General features: G+C 43.0%; 1 protein-coding gene across 3 annotated transcripts in view; it reads right to left on the reverse strand.

Annotated features, from left to right (window-relative positions):
- PACRG (parkin coregulated) overlaps positions 1 to 16276 on the reverse strand; it is a 1071517-nt gene that overhangs the window by 496555 nt on the left and 558686 nt on the right. The gene's annotated exons all lie outside the window — the stretch shown is intronic.

The raw sequence follows: 16276 nt of genomic DNA on the forward strand, positions 1-16276 counted from the left end.
CGACCAGTTTCGCATAAGGACTTCCTTCAGTATCTTATGCAGAGGGACTGTCATACCCTGCCAATCTGAAAAGCAGTCCTATTTAGATTACAAACTCACTTCAAAATGTTTACATTAATATTTATTTGAAAAAATTGATTTATTGCCAAAATTGGACTGGCCAAGACTAGGTGATGTACAATTAAAACTCATGTAAGAAAACTGAAAAGAACATTTAAAACAGAAAAGGCATATCAATCACACCAGTAAGTGAAGGAAAGAGAGGAGGGAGGGAGAGAGAAGAAAAGGGAGGTAGAGTGACTGCTGCTATCAACCATCTTCCATCGTTCTCATGAGGCCTCAAATGTTGTTGAAAAAAGATAAGTTTTTAATCCTACTTTAACATTCTTCTAAGTAAGCTCAGATTGGAGCTCCTGAGGCAGCTTATTCCACAAGGGAGGGGCCAAAAAGAAAAAAGCAGATGCTCAAGTGGATTCCCAATAGGCTCTTGACAAAGAAGGGAGAACCAGATAGTGGTCGTTCAATGAATGCAACAAGTGAGCAGGAACATAATGTATAGACAGACAGGACAGGTAGTTTGGGTTACCCTCTAGAAGGGCCCTGAATATCAGCAGTAGTACTTTAAACTGTATTCTAAAAGAAACTGGAAGAATAGTGGAAGATGTTTGAGCAGCTCCACTGAAAAATGAGAACCAAGCTGGCCCCACTAAACAATTCAGAACAGGAAAAGCTGTGCACGCACAACCCAAGTCAAAATTTCTTCAGAAATATAAAACTAGAGAGGGGTTGATATTCAACGCAATTTAACTGGCCAGAAACGGCTATTGACTGGTTATTTATTGGAATTTATTAACTACCTTTATAAAGAGATTCATCCAAGGTCCAAGGTGGCGTACAGAAGGTGCAGTTTAAACACAGAAGTTACAATTTTGTTACCAGCATAATAATAGTAAAATAACCAAGAATAGATATAAATACAAAAAATGAGAAACTTCAAAACAGTAAACTGAAACCTAATAATAAACTACCGTGAACCAGTATAAAAAATATACACATTTAACAGCACTGGAATTCAAACAGCAGATATATAATACAGTGTTAGCAAAATACTAATGATATACCTAATAAGCATGCATTAGAACATTCAACTGACATAGATATGATGCTAAAGAATTTCTACAATACAGCTTACCATATAGCTGAGGGACCAAGAGCAGATATGTGATGGGAACAAGATACATGGTATATAATCAGCTGGGATAATTTGGTGGTCAGATAAACTCAAGGCAAGTTATTGCATAGTTAAACAAGAGATAAGGAACTAATCTAAGTTATAGTGTGTGTAGCAAGCTAGTCCAGGTGCAGAATGAGTGTATAGTCAGTCACCCTATGTATTAAGGGCTTTGGAGAAGAGCCAGGCTTTCACCGGCTTCCTGATGTAGAGATAGTCTGAAGTTATACATAGGCCCTCTGGGAGTAAATTCCAGAGTGTGGGGGCTACCCCCTGAGAAGGCTCGCTGGCAGGTATCACCTCAACAGACGATGGATAGCTTCCCTAGGAGAAATGATCAACCACACTGTTAATTTAATAGTAATTGTTAAATCGTCTGTTTGGGGCTAACTGTTTATTTTCAGTGCCACTTAACTTGTTAGTGCCAAACTCAGAAATGACAATTTTGGGGGCATTTTGGGGGCAGAGTCAGCACTTGGCTGGTTAAGTGCTGATATTCAGAACTTAACTAGCCCAGGTTAACCAAATTTAAAAGGACTGCATGAAAGTCAGTCCTAACTTTGGGGCCCTTTTACTAAGGCGTGTAGGCGCCTATGTGCATACAACGTGCATAAAAAAAGGAACTACCGCCCGGCCACTGTGTGCCCTGGGCGGTAATTCCATTTTTGATGCGCGTCCAAAACACATGGTAGAAATTTTCTACCGTGTGGTGCTTACCTGGCGGTAAGTGTAGCATGCTGACGATTACCACTCAATTAACGCATGAGACCTTACAGCTAAGCCAATTGGTGGCAGTATGGTTTCATGCTGAAAATGGACGCGCTGGTTTTAATTTTGCTGTATGTCCATTTTCGGCCACAAAAAAGGCCTTTTTTGCAGGCACGCTGAAAAATGAACCTGCATGTGTCCAAAACATGCACCTATACCAGCGCAGGCCATTTTTCAGAAAGCCTTAGTAAAAGGGCCCTTTTATGCGGCAACCCATAGCCAGTTAAGTGCTGAGTATCACACTTAACTGACTATGAGTTAGCTGGCTCTGCAAAGCCCCAAAATTCAATGCCGGTACTCGGACATGGCCTGGCACTGAATTTCCAGGTTTAGCACTGGTGGCGTTCAGCAAGACACTGATCACTACTGGGTATACATCTTCAGGTCATCAAGTCTCTCCTGATATGTCTTGTGGCACAAACCCCATACCATTTTGTCGCTTTTCTCTAAACCGTTTCAAGTATTTTTATGTCTGTATCATATCACTCCTGTTTCTCCTTTCCTCCAATGTATAAGTGTTTAGGTCAGCAAGTCTCTCCATGTGTCTTGCTGCCTAAACCCCCTACCATTTTTGTTGCTTTTCTCTGAACCGCTTCAAGTCTTTTTACATCCTTAACAAGATATGGCCTCTAAAACTGAACACAATATTCCAAGTGGGGTCTCACCAACGATTTGTACAGGGGCATCAACATCTCATTTCTTCTGCTGGTTATACCCTTCTCTTTGCAGCCTAGTATCCTTTTGGCCATGGCCACTACCTTGTCACATTATTTTTCACCTTGAAATCCTCATCCACCATTACCCCAAAGTCCCTCTCCTGAACTGTGCACATCAATTTCTAGCCTCCTATCTCATACATATTCTTTGAATTTCTCTACCCCAAGTGCATCACTCTGCACTTCTTTGCATTAAACATTAACTGCAACAATACCGGGGTATCTGTGAGGAACCATATCAAAGGTTTGATGAAATCCAGATAGATTACATTAAGCACTTGTCCTTTATCCAGTTCTTTAGTCACCCAGTCAAAGAAATCAATCAGATTCATTTGGCAGGATTTTCCTTTGGTAAAACCATGTTGCATCATGTCCTGCAACCTGTTGGATTCTAGAAAGTTAACTTTCTTTTCCTTCAGTGACTCAATTATCTTTCCTACCTACCGACCTATAGTTTCCTGCTTCTTTCCTGTCCCCGCTACTGTGAAGAGGGACCACATCCAATCATCTTCAGTCCCATGGAACCTCTCCCTTCTCTAAAGACCTTAAGAGGTCCCACGAGGATTTCTCTGAGCACCCTCAGTATTTTGGGATGTATCCCATCTGGCTCCATAGTTTTGTCCACTTTCAGTTTTTCAAGTTGTTTATAAATGTTTACTACTACGAATGGTGCAATATGGACTCCATTCCCAGAAATATCCTCAGCAGCTGACTGCAGACCTTCTCCAAGATTTTCTTCCGTGAACACCGAAGAGAAGTATTTGCTTAGCACGTTCACTTTATTCTCATCACTTGCCGCATAGCTATTCTCAGAATCTTTCAGTCTTGCAATTCCATTCCTAGCCTTTCTCCTTTCCTCGATAGATCTCAAAAAGGTCTTGTATATATTAACTTAGTATATTAATAATGTATACCAAAGTAATTATTTATTTATTTTTATTTTTGTTACATTTGTACCCCGCGCTTTCCCACTCATGGCAGGCTCAATGCGGAAGTAGTGTGTACTTCAATAAATCTAGCCCTAAACATTGTGTATTTTTGGGAATAAGATAGTTCACATCTGCAGCATGATGTGCTGCTATTTGCATCTCCAGCTGCAGGTTAATGTGGTGCCTGATGGCCCCCAGATTGGTTACAATCTGTGATGTTGGGGAGGCCATCTGCTCCTGCACCAGCTGTAGAAAGTGATCTTCCTCCTCCTCATGTTCCTTTTCCATACCATCTGGCTGGTATGAAGAGTGAGGGTGCACAGCTTCTGCCTTTCTATCTGACCCACAGATGGTGCTGCTTCCCACTGGGGTCCAAGGGATGGTAGCTCCTTTCACTAATCGAGGTTTCTTTGTCTCTCCTGCTTGGGTGGAGGTTCCTCTGGCTGCTCTTCAAGCAATGCTGGCTCTTCTGGCTGCCACTCAGGTGGTCTGGCATCCTGCTGCCTGGAAGTGCTTTGTAGGACCAGTTGCTATTTCTTTGGAGAATCAAGTTTCCTCTGTAGTTAAGAAATGTTTTCTCTTAATGAGGAAATTGCAATGTGTTCGAATTTACTTTGAAATAGACCAATTAAAATTTACAGTACAAGCACTTTTTGTCTCTCAGTTAGACTATTGCAATCTTATATATATATATATATATATATATATATATATATATATATATATATATACATATATATATATATACATATATAGGATGCAATAGGGGTCTTCTTAAAATTTATTTATTTAAATTGCACTTGTATCCCATATTTCCCCACCTATTTGCGGGTTCAGTGTGGCTTACAATACATTGTGAATGATGGAAATACAATTTGTTACAACTCAGTTATGGATTACATTGTGAGGAGTTATGCGAAAACAAAGTCAACGTATCGTTAAGGGAATAGAACAATGGAAAAGAACAATGGAAAGAAACAAGGGGAAACTGATAGGGCAACAAAACAATAGTAGAAGAACATTCGGTATAACATTTTTCTGTGAGTAGAGGTATAAATGTGGTAAAATTACGGGGGATGGGAATTCAGAAGAGAATGTATTGTTGCATTATTAACAGTGTGTGTGGACTTCATGTGTTTTGATCCTTTCAATAAATTAAGACCATACAAAATACTGCAGTCTATTTGATTTTTGGCTTAACCAAATTTGATAACATTTCCCCTAGTTTTTGCACTGGTTTCCCATTGAAGCTAGACTAATTTTTAAGTTAGCTTGCTTCCTATTCAAGGTTATGCATGGCCTAGCATTCAATTATCTTTATAACACGAATCATGTTTTGGCCACTCAGGCTGCCTCAGGAGTCCCTGTAATATGTATTTATGGCAATTTCTGGTAACACTACTGTACCTCAGAATTGTGTATCTTTCTGTCTGTGCACCTTTGATGATCTTCTGCCCCAGCCGAGTTGCAATTTCTACTTTCTGCAAAGGGGAGCTCCACTGCAAGTTTCGCAAAGCTAGTCCCAAGGCTGCCTGCTGTAGAGCACAATGTTTGCACAGCTTGCGATGCCTGACAGTGAGTGAAGGAATGAACTGCACGAGGTGAGCACGCGCCACACACACAGCAGCAGCCAGCAGAAAGATGGCAACATACTCTAATGATGAAAAGTCCCAAATGCCATGGGCACATAAAGTGAACAGCTAAGGCTGTCTCTTTTGGGATCAGGTACCCTCTTAATAGGAAGTAAGTGACATATGATGAAACAACTGTAGAAAGTTGCCCCAGCTGATAATAGTATTTGGCTGCAATTTGCATACTCCTAGAGGTTATCAATAGAAATCAAACAAAATAAAACATGGAAAAGAAAATAAGATGATACCTTTTTTTATTGGACATAAATTAATACATTTCTTGATTAGCTTTCGAAGGTTGCCCTTCTTCCTCAGATCGGAAATAAGCAAATGAGGTAGCAGATAGTATATATGAGAGAAACATCAAAGCATTACTTTGACTGTCTGACAGAGTGGGAGGGTGGGGGTATGCATGGGGACATCAAAGCATTTCATTGATATTCTAACAGAATGGGTGTTGGTAGGTGAGGAGAGGGTAATAAACAGAGAAATAAACAGAGAAATACAGCTTTATGTTTTATAATGAGTTAGAAAACCCAGATCCTTATTAAGTCCTGTTTGTTGGGTGTCAAAATATTCAATCATTCTTATTTCAAAGGTCTTACGTTCCTGTATTGTTTTAAAATTACCTTTCAGTATTCTTACTGTGAAATCACTGGTGCAGTGTTCTGGTCTTGTGAAGTGTTGGCCCACAGGGGTGGGGGCCTGACTGGCACCGGCTATTTTCATGTGATGTCTGAAATCCTTGAAGTCACACCTGCACAAATCAAGACCCCTTTGTTGTCTGGTGACTTTCTTTTTCTGATCATGCTGGCCCAGTATCTGATTCTGCTGCTATCTGTCCTCTTAACTCTGTTTCCAGGGCTTCCTTTCCATTTATTTCTTTACTTTCCTCCTTTCTTCTTCATTTCTTGCTCTATATCCATAAGTAAAAGCTGGGTCCTCCACGGCTGTCCAGTGGATCCTGCTTCTGCCTATTTTCTCCATCCATGTGCAGTTTTTCTCCTCTCTTCCTTTTCTCATCTCATCTCCTTCCTCTCCCTTCCCCTCCATCCATGTTCCTTCCTCTGTCTTCCCTTTCCTCCTCTCCATCCATGTCCAACAATTCCCCTCTCTCCCCTCCATGTCCAGCAATTTCTCCTCTTTCCCTGGGCCCTGCCCTCCCATCCATGTCCATCCTTGTCCCTCTCTGCCCTTCCCTCCTCCATCCATATCCAGCAATTCTCCTCTCTCTCCCCTCCCCTCAATTTACAGCAATTTCTCCTCTCTCCCTGGGCCCTACCCTCCCATCCATGTCCATCCTTGTCCCTCTCTGCCCTTCCCTTCTCCATCCACGTCCAGCAATTCTCCTCTCTCCTCTCCCCTCCATGTCCAGCAATTTCTCCTCTCTCCCTGTGCCCTGGCCTCCCATCCATGTCCCTCTCTGCCCTTCCCTCCTCCATCCATATCCAGCAATTCTCCTCTCTCTCCCCTCCCCTCCATTTACAGCAAATTCTCCTCTCTCCCTGGGCCCTGCCCTCCCATCCATGTCCATCCATGTCCCTCTCTGCCCTTCCCTCCTCCTACTACTATTTAGCATTTCTATAGCGCTACAAGGCGTACGCAGCGCTGCACAAACATAGAAGAAAGGAGTAAAAGGGACGAACACAGACGACAAGGCCTAGCAGAGAGATTAAATGAATTCTTTGCGTCGGTCTTCACCGAGGAAGATTTGGGTGGGATACCAGTGCCAGAAATGGTATTTGAAGCTGACGAGTCGGAGAAACTTAATGAATTCTCTGTAAACCTGGAGGATGTAATGGGGCTGTTCTACAAACTGAAGAGTAGCAAATCTCCTGGACCGGATGGTATTCATCCCAGAGTACTGATAGAACTGAAAAATGAATTTGCGGATCTATTGTTAGTAATATGTAATTTATCCTTAAAATCGCATGTGGTACCGTAAGATTGGACGGTGGCCAATGTAATGCCGATTTTTTAAAAAGGTTCCAGAGGAGATCCGGGAAATTATAGACCGGTGAGTCTGACTTCGGTGCCAGGCAAAATGGTAGAGACTATTATAAAGAACAAAATTATAGAGCATATTCAAAAGCATGGATTAATGAGACAAAGTCAACATGGATTTAGTGAAGGGAAATCTTGCCTCACCAATCTACTACATTTCTTTCAAGGGGTGAATAAACATGTGGATAAAGGGGAGCCAGTTGATATTGTGTATCTGGATTTTCAGAAGGCATTTGACAAAGTACCTCATGAAAGACTCCAGAGGAAATTGGAGAGTCATGGGATAGGAGGTAGTGTTCTATTGTGGATTAAAAACTGGTTAAAAGATAGAAAACAAAGAGCAGAGTTAAATGGTCAGTATTCTCAATGGAGAAGGGTAGTTAGTGGGGTTCCCAAAGGGGTCTGTGCTGGGGCTGCTGTTTTTTAACATATTTATAAATGACCTAGAGATGGGAGTAACTAGTGAGGTAATTAAATTTGCTGATGACACAAAGTTATTCAAAGTCGTTAAATCGCAGGAGGAATGTGAAAAATTACAAGAGGACCTTACGAGACTGAGAGACTGGGCGTCTAAATGGCAAATGACGTTTAATGTGAGCAAGTGCAAAGTGATGCATGTGGGAAAGAGGAACCCGAATTATAGCTACGTCATGCAAGGTTCCAGGTTAGGACTCACTGACCAAGAAAGGGATCTAGGTGTCGACGTTGATGATACGTTGAAACCTTCTGCTCAGTGTGCTGCTGTGGCTAAGAAAGTAAATAGAATGTTAGGTATTATTAGGAAAGGAATGGAAAACAAAAATGAGGATGTTATAATGCCTTTGTATCGCACCATGTGCGACTGCACCTCGAATATTGTGTTCAATTCTGGTCGCCACATCTCAAAAAAGATATAGTGGAATTAGAAAAGGTGCAGAGAAGAGCGAAGAAAATGATAAAGGTCATGGGACGACTTGCCTATGAGGAAAGGCTAAAGCGGCTAGGGCTCTTCAGCTTGGAGAAAAGGCGGCTGAGATGATATATCATAGAAGCCTATAAAATAATGAGTGGAGTAGATGCTGTTTCACTATCCTATGTTAAATAGTGAGAGAAAGGCAAGCTCTGCAGGACTCCTGGGGAACCTGCCTCTCCTTAGCAACTGAAATCACAATATTTAAGCACCACACCCCACTGGCAGCAATGCAGCTGGGCTCCCGCTCAGCTTAGAGGGAACAGTGGCTTAGGCCTTGGCATTTTCAGACTGAATATGTCTATATGTAGGTACCATTTTTGAAAAGAAAAAAAATAGTTCCAGGGAAAAACATACAAAAACAAGCTATAGGCACATCTGTCTGATAGTATTCCTAGTGAATTAACCACATGGACATTCCATCAGTGCAGATAGGCAGTCTAGTGGTCAGTGCAGTGGACTTCACATAAAGGGACCCAAGTACAAACCCTACCTAAACTCCTTCATATTGTATGGTGAACCTTCCAGGAACAGAGAAAACCCCTATTGCACCTAAAGGTCCACCACTACAATACCTGTCGGGCTTTCAGGTCACTTATATATTTAAATACAGGAGATACTTCTATGTTCCAGGAGGGTTCACATATTTGTACTGAAATGAAACAGTTAAAGTGGGATTTGAACCTGGATCCCTTTGTTCACTGTCCACTGCACTGACCACTAGGCTACTCCATCTACTTACTACTTACTTGCTGCTTTCTTAGAAAGGGCCATAATATCTGGATCTGCATAGATCCTGACATCTACTGTCACTGTCACATCTTTGGGGGGTGGGAGGGTGTCAGTAAACACTGGGACATTAAGGGGGAGGGGTCATGCCTTCATCTCTCCAGTGGTCAGTTAGTCAGTTAGGGCACCTTTTAATGATTTAGTAGTGATTGAAACTAGTCTAGATAAAAACACACTTCTTTTCTGCCCTAGATTTTTTTTTTCTGTTCCATTTGGATGAAATAAGCATTCAGACACAAGTGGTTTCTCAGTTTACTTTTGAGAGTTATTAGATGAGAGAAGTTGGTTTCACATAAGTACAACGAAGCAAAAGGAAGAAGTTGTGTAAGAACCATTTTTGTTAGCTGTGGGTAATTGCCAAAATACTGTAATTTTCCCAGGCCCTCATTTTACAGCATTTCAGTGTGGCAGATGGAAGGCCCTAGAGTGGCCGGACGCAGTAACTGAATTAAAGCGGACTGAAAAAAATGTCCATAGATGATTCTTATGCCTCCAAAGAGGCCTGCAGTCAGTCTGCCTCCTTCTCAAATACACATTCCACCTGTCCTTAGCCACTACCCCCTCATTCTCTCATATCCCACCTGCCCTCAGCCAGTCTGCCCCATCTCTCAAATCCCACCTGCCCTCAGCCAGTCTGCCTCTCTCTCTCTCTCTCTCACATGCACACATCCCAGCTGCCCTCAGCCAGTCTGCCCCTCTCTTTTCAATATGGTAATACTAGAGCCCAGCTAAGGAACAGGTAATTCTGAGCTAGTCTTCACTGGACCAAACTTGCTTTCCTTTTGCCATCACCATCCAGCTGGATAGGCAGTGTCTTAAAAGAGGGAAGATGAAGGATTTTTTTTTGGAATTTATATCCCACATTATCCCAAGCAAACTTAGGTTCAATGTAGCTTACATTTGAAAATACAGTAAGACAGAATAATAGAATTCAATTATATCATGGACGCAAGTAGACGGTATGTCTGAAACATCTATCAAAGTTGAGATTTGCATATATACCCAACTGGCATTTAAAAGTCTGCCCTTTAATGATGCCGCGTGTTCAGAAATCATAGCCATATGTATAGACATGCAAAAATCAGAACTGCCATCCATATACACATTGCAAAAGTCAAGAACTTCTTGTACAGAGTACAGCCATAACTTAATTTTTATTTTCTGATTTTCCATCTTCCAAAATTCTAGAAAGCAGATATACAGATCAGTAGAACCCAAAGAAGTCCAAAACAAGTAAAGTCAGAAACAACACAGTTTATACCTAATTGTTCAACCACCCTTAGGATTTACCTTTGGGTTTAAAAAGCAAAACCATGTGCATTTAAGGACTGGATAAATTAATTAAAACAAAGTTTAAACCAAATGCCCTTAATATGTTATTATTGATACCAAGTATTACATATTAAGAGCATTTGGTTTAAACTTTGTTTTAATTAATTTATCCAGTCCTTAAATGCACATGGTTTTGCTTTTTAAACCCAAAGGTAAATCCTAAGGGTGGTTGAACAATTAGGTATAAACTGTGTTGTTTCTGACTTTACTTGTTTTGGACTTCTTTGGGTTCTACTGATCTGTATATCTGCTTTCTAGAATTTTGGAAGATGTAAAATTCACATAGCAAGCAGCCTGAGCCAACAGGTTTATTTTCCATTGAACATAATTAACTTTGTATGAACTTAGTAGTAATAAAAAAAGGAAAGTGCATTTTTATACTAAACTACTGCATTCCACAAAACAAAAGGAGCAAGTTCCCATATGCCATCTTTTTCTTTTGATGTAGGCATAGGGGAAAAAAGATGTTAAATGCTCCCAGGTCTCAACCTAATTAATGATTTTTTTAAAATTGTACTTATAAATAGTAAGTCTGATTGTTAAGCTGATACTCATAACATGATATCTGTTTTGGTGGCCCTTTACTAGGTGGAAAACATCTCTGCACGAATACAAGGAGTCCCTATAACCAGCCCTTCCAAAAGACACACTGATTTACAATTTAAAACTAATTACTACTCTAACGGATGAAGCTAACATTTCCTCTGTGCACATCTGTATGCTGTACAAGCCAGCATGCTTGAAAATATAAGTGAGATCAAATAAAAATGCTACCAACAATAAAGAATGACAACGAGGATAGAACAGCTCATAGGTTTGCTTGTTTTGTTTACGGTGAACACGGATGACGGCTGTGTGGAAGAGAGGGAAAGGAAGACCAACTTCATGGGCTTCAGCCATCATGCCATCTCCTGTTCTCAATCTAACCTCCTTAGTCAGCTCTCTCCTACTCGCTCACTTCACCGCTGCCCTTCTTCAATATTCCGGGCTGCCGGCAGCGTCAGTGAGGTAAGCACACTCCTTCTGTTGCAGCATCCTGCCTATGTGGAGCAGGAAATTGTAGCAGAGGGAAAGATTCCGGGCCGCCGGCAGTGTGCTTACCTCACTGATGCTGCCGACAGCCCATAAAATTAAAGGACAGCAGTTCAGGGAGCAGGAGGGCAGCCAGTAGTGTCCAAAACACAGGTACTTGATGGGCCACCAGGGTTGGGGGGGGGGGGTCCTGAGGATGGAATGGGGGGCCTGGCCCCCAAGGCTCACTGTAACTATGTCACTGCCTCAACCTCTCTGCCCTCTCTATCTCAGAGATTGTTAATTTTGCTGTCTTATGAGATTGGGAATTGCAAGATCAACAGGCTCTTCTTGTACCTCAACACATATCAGTTACTGCAAAATCTCTAAAACCCTACCATGACCCTGATGTTATGACAAACCAAAATGTATTCAAGTTTTGATATCACCTCAGTACAGCCATTACACATTCCCTCCACACTATGCACAAATTAGTGCAACACTATGCACAAATTAGTGCAAAAATAGAATTGGACCCTTATCATATCATAACAGTGCTAATTCCCAGGACTCAAAGAGCAACAACCTATTGTGTGAAAAGTTAGCAATGTAAATATTACTGTGGGCTCTAAAACACTAATACACTATCTAGTGAGAAAACAGAACAAATGGGACTGCTACAAGATCTCTACGTAGAAACTACATGCTAGCAGAATACCGGTCACTCACACAAGACACAGACAAACCCTCAACAAATAAGAAACAAAGGACCACAGATCAGAAATAGAGATATATGAAGGCAAAAAACTGAACTAGAAACCTCAAGAAGTTAGTCTCAGCATATAAATCAATACTAGAGAAACAGAAACTGAAATACAAGATATTATATGCACATATCAAATGGCTAACATATTCCAATTAATAAATTCAGAATAAAATACTTTCTTCTACCTTTGTTGTCCTTATTTTTCCATTTGCTTTGGCCCCAATATATCTCTTCAACTTTTCTCTGTTTTCTTCCTGTCTTTGCAAGGTCTTCTGTCTATTTGACATTTCTTCCCTCTCCGTGTCCACCATCTATCTTCCCTCTGTGTCCCTATCTGTCATATCCAGCACCTCCCCTCTGTGTCCTTGCAGTGGTGTTCCTAGGCTGCCTGAAACCCGGGGCGGATCGCCGATGTGCCCCCCCCCCCCGGGTGCATTTTTACCTGCTGGGGGGGGGGGGGGAGTGCCGCGCGCCTGTTGGTCGAGTCCGCTCGTTCCCTCCCTGCTGCTCCCTCTGCCCCGGAACAGGAAGTAACCTGTTCCACGCAGAGGGAGCAGCAGGGAGGGAACGAGCGGACTCGGCCAACAGGCGCGCAGCACCCCCCCCCCAGCGGCATGCACCCGGGGTGAACCGCCCCCCTTGGTACGCCACTGTGTCCTTGTCCCTCTCCCTGTGATCAGCATTGCCCCTCTGTGTCTCCATCCCCTCCTCGTCCAGCATCTCCCCTCTGTGTCCCTGTCCCTATGTTCCCTCCATGCTCAGCATCTATTCTCTGTGCCCCTCCCCTCTCTTTTCTCTGTTGACTACACCACCCATCCTGGGACGAGTATCTCTTCCTCCCTTGCTCCACCCTCTACAGCCCAACATCTCTCCTTCTCTGCCCTGTGTCTATCCCCTGATCCAATCTCTCTCCTTCTTTCTATTCCAGCATTTCTCTTACCCTCCCCCAGTATGATCTCTCTCTCTCTCTCTCCCTCTCCACCACTTTACTCCCAGTCTAGCATTACCCCTCCCACTCCAAGTCCAGCAGAACCTTTCCCTCTCACCCCAGCTCAGGTCCAGCAACACTTCGCTCTCTCACGCTCCTGCCCCCACTCCAGCAGCACCTCTCCCTCTCACCCCCACCCAGACCCATCAACATCTCTCTCTTTCACCTTCCCCAGGTCCAGTACCTCTCGCTCTCATGCTCCTCGTCCAGTAGCACCTCTCCCTTTCACCCTGCTCCCTAGGTCCAGCAGCACCTTTGTCTCTCACATCCCCCTGTGCCCAGCAGCACCTCTCTATCACCCCAATCCCTAGGTCCAGCAACACCTCTCCCTCTCTTCCATCAGGTCCAGCAGGACCTCTCTCTGTCACATACCCCCTGGTCTAGCAGCATTTCTCTCTCTCACCACCACCCAGGAACAGCAACATCTCCCTCTCACCCTCAGGTCCTGAAGCACCTCTCCCTCTCATGCCCCTGGTCTAGCAATGCCTCTCCCCCTCCTGCCCCCTCGGTCCAGCAGCACCCCTCCATCTCATGCCTTCTTGGTCCAGAAGCACTTGTCTCTCTCAAATCCCCCCAGTCTAGCAGCACCTCTCCCTCTCATGCACTCTCTGCTCTATCAGCACCCCTTCCTTTCTGTCCACTTCTCCACAGTCTGCCCTAACTTTCCTCGATAGCTGCCAGTAGTGGCAGCACAACATTTTCAACAGGCAGCCTCGGAGTCTTTGCTAGGCCACACCCCAATTCTGCAGAAACAGGAAGTTGCATCAGAGGAGGCAGATCATGGCCTAGCAAAGGCCCCAAGGCTGCCTGTTGGAATCAATGCCATGCTGCTACAGACAGCAACTGAAGCAAGTTAGGCAAGATCAGGAGGTAGGGAAGAGAGAGGTGCTGCTGGACCTGGGGGGTGGGGGGAAGGAAGGATGGAGGAAGAGGTATGGCACTTGGCTCTGGTGTGCTGCTGGAGCACTGTGTACCTCCTGTTAATGTTTCATGCACCCCTTAGGGTACACTTACCAAATGCTAGGAACCTCTGTACTACACTGATTCTCTTCTCTCTAGTCTTACTCAATCATACTTTTCACTGGACAAAATCTCTGTCTCTCCAAAACCCATCTGATATTTAGTACTGAGAAAACTGTTGCAGCCTAGACCACAGGGAACCCTGGTTCACCATCTTTATCACCCACACTTCTTGGCTCTATGATCACTATGGTCCATCATTTTTGGTAGCTAGGGTTATTTTGGACCAAGAGCTCTCTTTTTAGCCCAGGTTTTGGCTCTGGTGGTCTTCTTTTTATCATACACAACAATTCCGGATAGTCTGTTTTTTCTTAGATAAAATGTCCCAAATGACTTTTCTCTATGCTTTACTTATCTTCTGGCTTGGCTATTGCAATATTATCTACTCTGGTCTTCCCCAATGTCCCATTCATTGCCTTCAATCAGTTCAGAACACTCCCATAAGAGTCTTCACATATAGTAAGTGTCGCGTCCCTCACCTGTGACGCTCTCTCTTCGACCGTGCTGACTTTGTCTCATCAGTCCATGTTTTTGTATATGCTCTGCAATTTTATTCTTAATAATAGCCTCCACCATCTTGCCCGGCACCGACGTCAGACTCACCGGTCTATAATTTCCCGGATCTCCTCTGGAACCCTTCTTAAAAATCGGAGTAACATTGGCTACCCTCCAGTCTTCCGGTACTACACTCGATTTTAGGGACAGATTGCATATTTCTAACAGTAGCTCCGCAAGTTCATTTTTTAGTTCTATTAATACTCTGGGATGAATACCATCAGGTCCCGGTGATTTACTACTCTTCAGCTTGCTGAACTGACCCATTACATCCTCCAAGGTTACAGAGAATTCGTTTAGTTTCTCCGACTCCCCCACTTCAAATATTCTTTCCGGCACCGGTGTCCCCCCCAAATCCTCCTCGGTGAAGACCGAAGCAAAGAATTCATTTAATTTCTCCGCTACGGCTTTGTCCTCCCTGATCGCCCCTTTAACACCATTTTCGTCCAGCGGCCCAACCGACTTTTTGGCCGGTTTCCTGCTTTTAATGTATCTAAAAAAATTTTTACTATGTATTTTTGCTTCCAACGCTAATTTCTTCTCAAAGTCCTTTTTTGCCCTCCTTATCTCCGCTTTGCATTTGGCTTGGCATTCCTTATGATCTATCCTGTTACTTTCAGTTGGTTCTCTTCTCCACTTTCTGAAGGATTGTTTTTTGGCTCTAATGACTTCCTTTATCTTACTGTTTAGCCACGCCGGCTGACGTTTAGTCTTTTTTCCCTTTTTTCTAATACGTGGAATATATTTGTCCTGAACCTCCAGGATGGTGTTTTTAAACAGCATCCACGCCTGACGCAAGTTTTTTACTCTGCGAGCTGCTCCTTTCAGTCTTTTATTCCCATTTTTCTCATTTTGTCGTAATCACCTTTTCTATAGTTAAACGCTAGCGTACTTGATTTCCTAGTTTCACTTCCTTCAATGCCAATATCAAAACCGATCATATTATGATCACTGTTATCAAGCGGCCCTCGTACCGTTACCCCCTGCACTAGATCATGAGCACCACTAAGTACTAAGTCTAGTATTTTTCCTTCTCTTGTCGGCTCCTGAACTAGCTGTTCCATGAAGCTGTCCTTGATTTCATCAAGAAATCTTATGTCCCTTGCGTGTACAGATGTTACATTAACCCAGTCTATATGCGGGTAATTGAAATCCCCCATTATTATTGTGTTGCCCAGTTTGTTTGCGTCCCTGATTTCCTTTAACATTTCCGCATCCGTCTGTTCGTCCTGGCCAGGCGGACGGTAGTACACTCCTATCACTATCCTTTTCCCCTTTGCACATGGAATTTCAATCCACAGTGATTCCAAGGAGTGTTTTGTTTCCTGCAGAATTTTCAATCTATTTGATTCAAGGCTCTCATTAATATACAATGCTACCCCTCCACCAATCCGATTCACCCTATCACTACGATATAATTTGTACCCCGGTATGACAGTGTCCCACTGGTTATCCTCCTTCCACCAGGTCTCAGAGATGCCTATTATATCTAATTTTTCATTTAGTGCAATATATTCTAACTCCCCCATCTTATTTCTTAGGCTCCTGGCATTCGCATATAGACATTTCAAACTATGTTTGTTGTTC

Source organism: Microcaecilia unicolor, chromosome 3 (assembly GCF_901765095.1).
Source record: "Microcaecilia unicolor chromosome 3, aMicUni1.1, whole genome shotgun sequence".
NCBI lineage: Eukaryota > Metazoa > Chordata > Amphibia > Gymnophiona > Siphonopidae > Microcaecilia > Microcaecilia unicolor.